The 13,081-nt window shown below is 39.9% G+C and overlaps 1 protein-coding gene and 1 long non-coding RNA gene across 2 annotated transcripts in view; both read right to left on the minus strand.

The window, feature by feature from the left end:
- The window catches only part of LOC133558291 (dual specificity protein phosphatase 3-like), a 56,638-nt gene that overhangs the window by 15,052 nt on the left and 28,505 nt on the right, over positions 1–13,081 (minus strand). The window lies entirely within an intron of this gene.
- Positions 10,347–11,513, minus strand: LOC133557118 (uncharacterized). Its single transcript, XR_009807701.1, has 3 exons — positions 11,443–11,513; positions 11,126–11,296; positions 10,347–11,015 (listed from the first exon to the last, which is right to left on the minus strand). It is a non-coding gene; the product is annotated as an uncharacterized LOC133557118 (long non-coding RNA).

Here is a 13,081-nt window from a genome sequence, read left to right on the forward strand (position 1 = left end):
CAACCCGACTAGGTACTGGTATACCGTACAACCCGACTAAGTACTGGTATACCGTACAACCCGACTAGGTACTGGTATACCGTACAACCCGACTAAGTGCTGGTATACCGTACAACCCGACTAAGTACTGGTATACCGTACAACCCGACTAAGTGCTGGTATACCGTACAACCCGACTAAGTACTGGTATACCGTACAACCCGACTAAGTACTGGTATACCGTACAACCCGACTAAGTACTGGTATACCGCACAACCCGACTAAGTGCTGGTATACCGTACAACCCGACTAAGTGCTGGTATACCGTACAACCCGACTAAGTGCTGGTATACCGTACAACCCGACTAAGTGCTGGTATACCGTACAACCCCGACTAAGTACTGGTATACCGTACAACCCGACTAAGTACTGGTATACCGCACAACCCGACTAAGTACTGGTATACCGTACAACCCGACTAAGTACTGGTATACCGTACAACCCGACTAAGTGCTGGTATACCGCACAACCCGACTAAGTACTGGTATACCATACAACCCGACTAGGTACTGGTATACCATACAACCCGACTAGGTACTGGTATACCGTACAACCCGACTAAGTACTGGTATACCGTACAACCCGACTAAGTGCTGGTATACCGTACAACCCGACTAAGTGCTGGTATACCGTACAACCCGACTAAGTACTGGTATACCGTACAACCCGACTAAGTACTGGTATACCGTACAACCCGACTAAGTACTGGTATACCGTACAACCCGACTAGGTACTGGTATACCGTACAACCCGACTAGGTACTGGTATACCGTACAACCCGACTAAGTACTGGTATACCGTACAACCCGACTAAGTGCTGGTATACCGTACAACCCGACTAAGTACTGGTATACCGTACAACCCGACTAAGTGCTGGTATACCGTACAACCCGACTAAGTACTGGTATACCGTACAACCCGACTAAGTACTGGTATACCGTACAACCCGACTACGTAACCCGACTAAGTACTGGTATACCGTACAACCCGACTAAGTACTGGTATACCGTACAACCCGACTAAGTACTGGTATACCGCACAACCCGACTAAGTACTGGTATACCGCACAACCCGACTAAGTACTGGTATACCGTACAACCCGACTAAGTGCTGGTATACCGCACAACCCGACTAAGTGCTGGTATACCGCACAACCCGACTAAGTGCTGGTATACCGTACAACCCGACTAAGTGCTGGTATACCGTACAACCCGACTAAGTACTGGTATACCGTACAACCCGACTAAGTACTGGTATACCGTACAACCCGACTAAGTACTGGTATACCGCACAACCCGACTAAGTGCTGGTATACCGCACAACCCGACTAAGTGCTGGTATACCGCACAACCCGACTAAGTACTGGTATACCGTACAACCCGACTAAGTACTGGTATACCGTACAACCCGACTAAGTACTGGTATACCGCACAACCCGACTAAGTACTGGTATACCGCACAACCCGACTAAGTACTGGTATACCGTACAACCCGACTAAGTACTGGTATACCGCACAACCCGACTAAGTACTGGTATACCGTACAACCCGACTAAGTACTGGTATACCGTACAACCCGACTAAGTGCTGGTATACCGTACAACCCGACTAAGTGCTGGTATACCGTACAACCCGACTAAGTGCTGGTATACCGTACAACCCGACTAAGTACTGGTATACCGTACAACCCGACTAAGTACTGGTATACCGTACAACCCGACTAAGTACTGGTATACCGTACAACCCGACTAAGTGCTGGTATACCGTACAACCCGACTAAGTGCTGGTATACCGTACAACCCGACTAAGTGCTGGTATACCGTACAACCCGACTAAGTACTGGTATACCGTACAACCCGACTAAGTGCTGGTATACCGTACAACCCGACTAAGTACTGGTATACCGTACAACCCGACTAAGTACTGGTATATTGTACAACCTGACTAAGTACTGGTATACCGTACAACCCGACTAAGTACTGGTATATTGTACAACCTGACTAAGTACTGGTATACCGTACAACCCGACTAAGTACTGGTATACCGTACAACCCGACTAAGTACTGGTATACCGTACAACCTGACTAAGTACACAAGATAGACAAATATAATACTATTTCTGTGTTAAAACATCACATTTGTCAACAGAAAGAAGTATTACAGTTGCATATTACCATAAGTATTACAGTTGCATATTACCATAAGTATTACAGTTGCATATTACCATAAGTATTACAGTTGCATATTACCATAAGTATTACAGTTGCATATTACCATAAGTATTACAGGTGCATATTACCATAAGTATTACAGTTGCATATTACCATAAGTATTACAGTTACATATTACCATAAGTATTACAGTTGCATATTACCATAAGTATTACAGTTGCATATTACCATAAGTATTACAGTTGCATATTACCATAAGTATTACAGTTGCATATTACCATAAGTATTACAGTTACATATTACCATAAGTATTACAGTTGCATATTACCATAAGTATTACAGTTGCATATTACCATAAGTATTACAGTTACATATTACCATAAGTATTACAGTTGCATATTACCATAAGTATTACAGTTACATATTACCATAAGTATTACAGTTGCATATTACCATAAGTATTACAGTTGCATATTACCATAAGTATTACAGGTGCATATTACCATAAGTATTACAGTTGCATATTACCATAAGTATTACAGTTGCATATTACCATAAGTATTACAGTTGCATATTACCATAAGTATTACAGGTGCATATTACCATAAGTATTACAGTTGCATATTACCATAAGTATTACAGTTGCATATTACCATAAGTATTACAGTTGCATATTACCATAAGTATTACAGTTGCATATTACCATAAGTATTACAGTTGCATATTACCATAAGTATTACAGTTGCATATTACCATAAGTATTACAGTTACATATTACCATAAGTATTACAGTTGCATATTACCATAAGTATTACAGTTGCATATTACCATAAGTATTACAGGTGCATATTACCATAAGTATTACAGTTGCATATTACCATAAGTATTACAGTTGCATATTACCATAAGTATTACAGTTGCATATTACCATAAGTATTACAGGTGCATATTACCATAAGTATTACAGTTGCATATTACCATAAGTATTACAGTTGCATATTACCATAAGTATTACAGTTGCATATTACCATAAGTATTACAGTTGCATATTACCATAAGTATTACAGGTGCATATTACCATAAGTATTACAGTTGCATATTACCATAAGTATTACAGTTGCATATTACCATAAGTATTACAGTTGCATATTACCATAAGTATTACAGGTGCATATTACCATAAGTATTACAGTTGCATATTACCATAAGTATTACAGGTGCATATTACCATAAGTATTACAGTTGCATATTACCATAAGTATTACAGTTGCATATTACCATAAGTATTACAGTTGCATATTACCATAAGTATTACAGTTGCATATTACCATAAGTATTACAGTTGCATATTACCATAAGTATTACAGTTGCATATTACCATAAGTATTACAGTTACATATTACCATAAGTATTACAGTTACATATTACCATAAGTATTACAGTTACATATTACCATAAGTATTACAGTTACATATTACCATAAGTATTACAGTTGCATATTACCATAAGTATTACAGTTGCATATTACCATAAGTATTACAGTTGCATATTACCATAAGTATTACAGGTGCATATTACCATAAGTATTACAGTTGCATATTACCATAAGTATTACAGTTACATATTACCATAAGTATTACAGTTGCATATTACCATAAGTATTACAGTTGCATATTACCATAAGTATTACAGGTGCATATTACCATAAGTATTACAGTTGCATATTACCATAAGTATTACAGGTGCATATTACCATAAGTATTACAGTTGCATATTACCATAAGTATTACAGGTGCATATTACCATAAGTATTACAGTTGCATATTACCATAAGTATTACAGTTGCATATTACCATAAGTATTACAGTTGCATATTACCATAAGTATTACAGTTGCATATTACCATAAGTATTACAGTTGCATATTACCATAAGTATTACAGTTGCATATTACCATAAGTATTACAGTTACATATTACCATAAGTATTACAGTTACATATTACCATAAGTATTACAGTTACATATTACCATAAGTATTACAGTTACATATTACCATAAGTATTACAGTTGCATATTACCATAAGTATTACAGTTGCATATTACCATAAGTATTACAGTTGCATATTACCATAAGTATTACAGGTGCATATTACCATAAGTATTACAGTTGCATATTACCATAAGTATTACAGTTGCATATTACCATAAGTATTACAGTTGCATATTACCATAAGTATTACAGTTGCATATTACCATAAGTATTACAGTTGCATATTACCATAAGTATTACAGGTGCATATTACCATAAGTATTACAGTTGCATATTACCATAAGTATTACAGGTGCATATTACCATAAGTATTACAGTTACATATTACCATAAGTATTACAGTTGCATATTACCATAAGTATTACAGTTGCATATTACCATAAGCCTGTTATAAAGTTCCCAGTCACAAATGTGTCCACAACATTCAGATTTCTGTCATGAGTTTATTAACCCGATGGATTATTGTGACCACTAAATGTCGGCAAAAGAAAAAAAAGGAACACTCCACTTCAACTTCAAGACAGCATTCTAGACAGTTAATACTAAACAGGTTACTACAATATTAACTGCAAAACATCCAAATCTGTAAATAATGAATATTATGGAAGAGCAAAACTGGGATTCTGTCTTTCAAAGGTCAGATATAAATGCAGTTTATAATTTATTTCAGGATATTTCTTTCCCGACTTAATGACACACACTGGCCATCCAAACATGGACCTCAACTAACTGCACAAACACTCCATGGATAACCAAAGGGCTGGCGAAGGCTTGCAAAAACAACAATTATTCATATAGGACTTTTTTTAGGCATCAAACCATAGAAACACAACAAAAGTACAAAACATATCAAAATAAATGAAGCAGCATATTAGGAGCAAGCAGGAAAGAATACACCACCAAACTATTAATCCAAAAGAAAAATGATATACTGTATTTCCTTGAATTTCCGCCAGGTAGATAGTATGTGCCTGCCTAGAATTTACCACCGGGTCAAACTGGTCACGTCACGAGTGACACTTCACCTGTCATCATTTTCAAAATGGAGGAGGCTGATTTCAATCATTTGAAATCGCATCAAGGGAAGAAGATCAAGAGCTATTCAGTAGGATTTAAGGTCCAAGCTATTGAATATGCTAAAGAGAACTATGTTTTATTAATATACCGTAGCTGCGTGTGTCAAATATGAGTCATTAAATGACTCCCGCCTCCTGGTGGTAGAGGGCGCTAGTGATCCTTCTTGCGACTACTCGGCTGCAGAAGAAGTGACAACAAGCAGCAAGAGTTTATTTTTTCCTCTCGCTTGCACTTTTAACATGGAGGATTACATATCTAAAATAAAAGTTTTCTAAACTGGACTTTCGATCGAAGCAGGAGGTAATAAAGGAAGATCTCCATCGAGACTTTTAAAAGTGAAGAAAGATAAGGAAGACTTCTCTGAACAAGTGATCGATGCTTTTGATCAGAAGGAGCTGCGCATGGACTTCATTTATAAGTAAAGGTAAGAACATAATAAAGTTTTTTTAATTAAATGTGATTTTCATGATGGTATCCTTACATCACACTCAAATGTATAAGCGCAGGCCTAAATTTACCGCATGCCTTTGGTAAACGCCGGAGTGAAAAGAGGTTTTAAATTATTAATTCAAGGAAATACAGTAAAGGGAATTAGGAAGGTATTAAATACGACTATTGGACATGGGCCCTGCGATGAGGTGGCGACTTGTCCAGGGTGTAAACTGCCTTCTGCCCAACTGTAGCTGAGATGGGCACCAGCTCCCCCCGCGACCCCAAAAGGGAATAAGCGGTAGAAAATGGATGGATGGATATTGGACATGGTTGAAACAGTCCTTGTTATCCAGACTTTTGTGTTGAGAAACAAATCAGACAAAAAGATGTTTGCTGGCGGCTTCAATATGTTTTTAGTCAATATTGGCCGTGAGCTGGCAGACAAAATCCCAATTAATGATGAACATTCCGATCCTTATTCCATGTTCCATACTCCGACTGTGGAGAAAGAAGTCTTGGAGGTTCTTCAGAGAAGCCAGAAGCAAACATCAGGTGACATGTATGACCTCCACATGAGGACATAACACCTCCACATGAGGACATAACACCTCCACATGAGGACACAGCAGAAGAAATCATCAAACCATTCACACACACATCTGCACTTTATCTTTTCCACTTGGACAACTTTCTTCACAAATGAAACTCTCAAAAGTCATCCTCATCTTCAAATCTGGAGACCAACAGCACTTCACTAATTACTGGCCCGTCTCCTTTCTGCCAGTTATCTGAAATATTGGGGAAATGATTCGATAAAAGACTTGGTGGCTTCATTAAAAGCACTAATTATTATCTGATTGTCAATATAGGTTCAACCTCATTAACTTTAATTGATTAAACAGAGAACATTACTCATGGTTTTGAGAAGAACAAATTGGTTATTGGACTTTTTATTGACCTGCAAAAGGTTTTGGACACCATTGACCAGCAGATTTTGTTAAATAAACTGGAAAACTCGGGCATCAGAGGATTGTCAGGAACTTGGCTGGAGAACTACTGATTGTCAGGAACTTGACTGGAGAACTACTGACTGTCAGGAACATGACTGGAGAACTACTGACTGTCAGGAACATGACTGGAGAACTACTGACTGTCAGGAACATGACTGGAGAACTACTGACTGTCAGGAACATGACTGGAGAACTACTGACTGTCAGGAACATGACTGGAGAACTACTGACTGTCAGGAACATGACTGGAGAACTACTGACTGTCAGGAACATGACTGGAGAACTACTGACTGTCAGGAACATGACTGGAGAACTACTGATTGTCAGGAACATGACTGGAGAACTACTGACTGTCAGGAACATGACTGGAGAACTACTGACTGTCAGGAACATGACTGGAGAACTACTGACTGTCAGGAACATGACTGGAGAACTACTGACTGTCAGGAACATGACTGGAGAACTACTGACTGTCAGGAACATGACTGGAGAACTACTGACTGTCAGGAACATGACTGGAGAACTACTGACTGTTCAGATGGACCAACATCAAGCTACACTCAGGAACATAAGCTGTGGGGGCCCCCAGGGCTCCGTACTGGGACCCAGACTATTTATGTACTACATATGTCAGGTATCAACACTGCTGAAGTCCATCCTCTTTGCTGCCGATACAAGCATCACCTGTGCAGGTGTGACCACCTCAAGCAACTTCTGGCCTCTAAAACTGAGGACATGATCCACTTAAAAATTGCTTTCATACCAACAAATTGTCTCTGACTTTAAAGAAGACCCAAATAATAATCTTTAACAAGAGCAAAAGTAATATATAAGTATTGTTATTGATGATCAGAGGTGGCTACATTTACTCTGTTACATCTACTGGAGTAACTTTTGGGATAAACTGTACTTCTAAGAGTAGTTTTAATGCAACATACTTCTACTTTTACTTGAGTATATTTATAGAGAAGAAACACTACTTTTACTCCACTCCATTTATCTACATTCAGCTCGCTACTCGCTACTGATTTGTATCGATCTGTTAATGCACGCTTTGTTTTGTCAGACAGACCTTCAAAGTAGGATCTATCACATGCCTGCGTTTCACCAATCAAATGCAGTCACTGGTGACCTTTGACTCCGTTTCACCAATCAAATGCAGTCACCGGTGACCTTTGACTCTGTTTCACCAATCAAATGCAGTCACTGGTGACGTATGACTCCGTTTCACCAATCAAATGCAGTCACTGGTGACGTATGACTCCGTTCCACCAATCAAATGCAGTCACTGGTGACCTTTGACTCCGTTTCACCAATCAAATGCAGTCACTGGTGACCTTTGACTCCCTTTCACCAATCAAATGCAGTCACTGGTGACCTTTGACTCCGTTTCACCAATCAAATGCAGTCACTGGTGACCTTTGACTCCCTTTCACCAATCAAATGCAGTCACTGGTGACCTTTGACTCCGTTTCACAAATCAAATGCAGTCACTGATGACCTTTGACTCCCTTTCACCAATCAAACAGAGCCAGGTGGTCACATGATTAACTGCACACTTTCATTTATTTTTTAATAAACCTTCATTTATAAATTTCAACATTTACAAACAGTTGAAAATAATTAACAAAGTACAAAAACCGTACAAAACAGTATAAAAACCGCACAAAACAGCGCCAGAGGGTTGTAAATCCAAAGTAACCAAAATAGAATGCAAAAAAAATATATATATACAATAAAGACTTTTTTAAAGGCACAAAAAACAGGTCGGCTATTGAGAAACTTACATTTATGAATATAAAACTTAGCCAATAATATCATGAGCTTGCAAAGGTCAAATGCATTCAATAGAGTGTAAAACCAAATATATATTATTGAATATATATTATTGTTTTAGTTGCTTAAGAGATATTCCTGGCTCTGAATTTGTTCATTGCTATTTTTATGTTTTTGTGCATTACTTGTTGCCGTCATCATTAAACAAACATGTTACTCATCAGTTACTCAGTACTTGAGTAGTTTTCTCACAACATACTTTTTACTTTTACTCAAGTAAATATTTGGGGGACTACTCCTTACTTTGACTTGAGTAATACATCTCTAAAGTAACTGTACTCTTACTTGAGTACAATTGCTGGCTACTCTACCCACCTCTGATTAAGTCTGAGGGTACCAAGTGTGACTAAGTCTGAGGATACTAAATGTGAGTAAGTGAGGATACTAAATGTGACTAAGTCTGAGGGTACTAAATGTGACTAAGTCTGAGGGTACTAAGTGTGACTAAGTCTGAGGGTACTAAGTGTGACTAAGTCTGAGGGTACTAAATGTGAGTAAGTGAGGATACTAAATGTGACTAAGTCTGAGGGTACTAAATGTGACTAAGTCTGAGGGTACTAAGTGTGACTAAGTCTGAGGGTACTAAGTGTGACTAAGTCTGAGGGTACTAAATGTGAGTAAGTGAGGATACTAAATGTGACTAAGTCTGAGGGTACTAAATGTGACTAAGTCTGAGGGTACTAAGTGTGACTAAGTCTGAGGGTACTAAGTGTGACTAAGTCTGAGGGTACTAAATGTGACTAAGTCTGAGGGTACTAAATGTGACTAAGTCTGAGGGTACTAAGTGTGACTAAGTCTGAGGGTACTAAGTGTGACTAAGTCTGAGGATACTAATTGTGACTAAGTCTGAGGGTACTAAGTGTGACTAAGTCTGAGGGTACTAAGTGTGACTAAGTCTGAGGGTACTAAGTGTGACTAAGTCTGAGGGTACTAAATGTGACTAAGTCTTAGGATACTAAATGTGACTAAGTCTGAAGGTACTAAATGTGACTAAGTCTGAAGGTACTAAATGTGACTAAGTCTGAGGGTACTAAATGTGACTAAGTCTGAGGATACTAAATGTGACTAAGTCTGAGAATACTAAATGTGACTAAGTCTGAGGATACTAAATGTGACTAAGTCTGAAGGTACTAAATGTGACTAAGTCTGAAGGTACTAAATGTGACTAAGTCTGAGGGTACTAAATGTGACTAAGTCTGAGGATACTAAATGTGACTAAGTCTGAAGGTACTAAATGTGACTAAGTCTGAAGGTACTAAATGTGACTAAGTCTGAGGATACTAAATGTGACTAAGTCTGAGAATACTAAATGTGACTAAGATTGAGGATATTAAATGTGACTAAGTCTGAGGGTACTAAATGTGACTAAGTCTGAGGATACTAAATGTGACTAAGATTGAGGATATTAAATGTGACTAAGTCTGAGGGTACTAAATGTGACTAAGTCTGAGGATACTAAATGTGACTAAGTCTGAGGGTACTAAGTGTGACTAAGTCTGAGGATACTAAATGTGACTAAGATTGAGGATAGTAAATGTGACTAAGTCTGAGGATACTAAATGTGACTAAGTCTGAGGGTACTAAGTGTGACTAAGTCTGAGGGTACTAAGTGTGACTAAGTCTGAGGGTACTAAGTCTGAGGGTACTAAATGTGACTAAGTCTGAGGGTACTAAGTGTGACTAAGTCTGAGGACACACTGCTCCCAGACTGAGAAGGACCATAAAGGAAACATGTGTTGGGCGTGATGTTGTGGTTTTGGTTTAGTTTGTGCGTCCTCCCAACATCCACATGCAGACCACAGACATCACGCAGAGGAAACCATGGACACCACGGGCGGAACCACTTGGAAGTGGATCTGAGAAACCTCTTCTTCTTCCTATTTCCTGCCGAACCAGCGCTGAGCAGATGTGCTTCCACCTCACTTCCTGTGGTTCTGTGACCTCTGGCCCAGCAGCGTACGTCCCCTCACGTTCTGTGTGAGCAGCCCTTTGAGACACTGCTGATTTACAGCTCTATGAGTATACTTTGATTGATTCTGTGATTCCGTGACCTCTGAGCCAGCAGCCGGTGACTGATGACTTTATTTGGGACTAGAAAGACCTGCGACTGATTAGCCGTCCTGGTCTGGCCCATGAATCATTCCCTCCATAAACATGCTGTTACTCACAGGTGATGCTAGCTGAGGAAAGTAAACATGTTTCAGGTATTTGCAAGAGAGAAGTGGAAGTAGATCCACATTGGGGGGGTGAACATGTGTGGAAGCCATGTCACTTCATCACAGCCAGATTGTAGAAGAGGGAGCAATAAGTCACATTCCTACTTCCTCTCGGTACCTGGCACGTTGGTACACACCCAGGCAGCATGCTCCTATTCGCAGGATCCTTTAAAACCATTAATGAGCTGCGAAAGCAACAGAAAGTAGACTTTAGTTTGATTGGAGGCCCCCGGGGGAGCCCACAGCTGCAGGGTAACAATTAGGGCGCACAGAAAGGTAAGGTGAAGACCGTAACTCTGCAGAGTGTCACAATGTCCCAGCTGGCTCTTACAATAACAATCACTCCCCAGCCTGGATTGTTGATGGACCTGACTCAGGGGACTCCGGGAGAGCTCGGCAGAGGTTTGGCTCCACCTTGTGGTCGACCGCCATCAATGCTCCCTCCCTTGTGGACAAGGTATGGTCACTGGAGGGGGAAAGGTGATGACAACACACACACAGGTCATGCATGGGGTGGAGGAGCCCACACCAGTATTCTTTCAGGGGGCCAGAGGTCCTAGAAAGTCCCCTGTGTACCAGCCTCTTAGTCCACTCAGGAGCCCCAAAACATACCAGGGTATTGCTGCATATCCCACATGTGAATTCTTCCCGGAAGCGGTGGTCAACCAAGCCAACCGTCTGAGGACAAAAGAGGATTAAATCTACCTGAAAAAAAGCATAAACTCCAACTCTGCAGTGGACTAGTGGAGTGATATCAGTGATATCAGGGATTATCCCTCGGTGGTGTTCCCAGACATATGAACTATTGTGCTCCAGACATCATTCTACACCACCAAACAGATGGCAACCTGGAAAATCATGGAGGTCTACAACTTCTGTGGGTGTGTCTGGGTCAAGGGCATTGGTAGCAAGACTCTCACGGAGAAATATGTATCCTTTTTGTAAGGGTAAGGTTGCATTTCACAATTTTACTTTGTGTCTACATCCATGTTTGTTGTTGTTGTTGTTGTTGTTGTTGTTGTTGTTGTTACACGCACCGTTTACGAGTAGCGTGTTTTCCTATCTTTACCAAGTTAAAGTTAAAACAAAAAAGTAAAAGTACCAATGATAGTCACACACACACTAGGTGTGGTTGAATCTGTCCTCTACATTTGACACACCCCCTGGAGGTGAGGGGAGCAGTGAGCAGCAGTGGTTGCCGCGCACGGGAATCACTTTTGGTGATTTAACCCCCAATTCCAAGCCTTGATGCTGAGGGCCAAGCAGGGAGGTAATGGCTCCCATTTTTATAGTCTGTGGTATGACTCGGCCGGGGTTTGAACTCAACCTACCCATCTCAGGGCGGACTAACCACTAGGACACTGAGTAGGTGGCCTAGTCAATCATATCAATCTATATCAAAATATAACTATGGATGTCAAAATTGTGTACATGCTGAAAGATTCATTTATGATTGTTTATCAAAATATAACTACAGATGTCAACATTAAGTATGTGCTGAAAAATGAATGTATGATTATGTGGTGGCCTGTACGGGGACACCAGTTTTATGTGGCCGAAAAGTCCAAATCTTAAACAGGAACAATGGAGAGTTTGTTACAACAGTTTTACTGTAATTTCTCACAATCAGATAGTACAAAGTTGGATTGAATCAATATGAAAACAGACAGTGTCTCATGAGACGAAAGATGGTGAACCCTCGTGAAAGAAGAAAGAAGAGCGTCTCCGGAGACACTGTCTGTTTTCATATCGAGTCAATCCAACTTTGTACTATCTGATTGGGAGAAATTAAAACTGTTGTAACAAACTCTCTATTGTTCCTGTTTAAGATTTGGACTTTTCGGCCACATAAAAATTGGCGTCACGAACAGGATTCAAACCTGTGCAGGGAAACCCCTTTGGATTTCCAATCCCGTTCGTGACGGCAATTTTATGTGGTGGAAAAGTCCGAATCAGGCAGAATAGAGAGTTTGTTATAACAGTTTTAATGACTTACAATCAGATAAGACAAAGTTGGACTGAATCAATATTTTCACACAGACAATGTCTTGGAAGATGAAAGATGGTGCACCCTTGTGAAGGAATCAGGAAAGAGCACACACCAGGTTTGGTCTTCCCTTCTTATTTATAACTCCATGATGACCTCATTTGTATCACAACAACTTATGCAACTGTCCAATGTTCAGGGTGACTTGTCCTCTCATGTCGTGTCACCCCACCAACTTGGTCAGGGTGACTTGTCCTCTCATGT

This window comes from Nerophis ophidion, linkage group LG08 (assembly GCF_033978795.1).
Source record: "Nerophis ophidion isolate RoL-2023_Sa linkage group LG08, RoL_Noph_v1.0, whole genome shotgun sequence".
In the NCBI taxonomy this organism is placed as follows: domain Eukaryota; kingdom Metazoa; phylum Chordata; class Actinopteri; order Syngnathiformes; family Syngnathidae; genus Nerophis; species Nerophis ophidion.